A 492-nucleotide genomic window follows, 5' to 3' on the forward strand; every position below is an offset into this window, starting at 1 on the left:
GAACAGGCAGAAAGCCTAACTAGAAAGACAGTGCACCAAAGCCAGATGCCTGTTGTGTGTCTGTACCTCTCTTGGGTGCTGTGCCACACTCCGTGCTCCTCCCCTGGCTTTGCACATGGCTGCGCTTCAGAGGAAGGCCACTGGCATCAGCTTCTGACAGAAAGGACACAAGAAAGACATGAAGAGCCTCTCTATGGAGGAAGATTTGAGCACTGCCAGCCACAAACTTCTGGTCTCCAAGAGCAGTTTTGTCAATTGGCCTTTCTGCTGCTACAGCCTTGCGCCACTTCTGCACTCAGCACAGAACTGCAGCGTCCTTTCCTCTCTCCTCCATCACACACAGCCCTGCGTGCAGCCCTGTTTAGAGGCGGTACCCACAGCACAGCTCACAAGAGCTTCTTACCTGCGGAGGCTTTCCGTTTCCCGCCTTGCCCGCACCATTCCACAGATGTACAGGTTTTGTCCCTACAACAACAGATCATGTGTTGATTT

At 53.0% G+C, this 492-nt stretch overlaps 1 long non-coding RNA gene across 1 annotated transcript; it reads right to left on the reverse strand.

Annotated features, from left to right (window-relative positions):
• Positions 1-74: 74 nt before the first annotated feature.
• LOC109365240 lies at positions 75-439 on the reverse strand. Its single transcript, XR_002110862.1, has 2 exons — positions 404-439; positions 75-153 (listed from the first exon to the last, which is right to left on the reverse strand). It is a non-coding gene; the product is annotated as an uncharacterized LOC109365240 (long non-coding RNA).
• Between the last annotated feature and the right edge of the window lie 53 nt (positions 440-492).

This window comes from Meleagris gallopavo, unplaced genomic scaffold (assembly GCF_000146605.3).
Source record: "Meleagris gallopavo isolate NT-WF06-2002-E0010 breed Aviagen turkey brand Nicholas breeding stock unplaced genomic scaffold, Turkey_5.1 ChrUn_random_7180001987055, whole genome shotgun sequence".
Taxonomy (NCBI): Eukaryota; Metazoa; Chordata; class Aves; order Galliformes; family Phasianidae; genus Meleagris; species Meleagris gallopavo.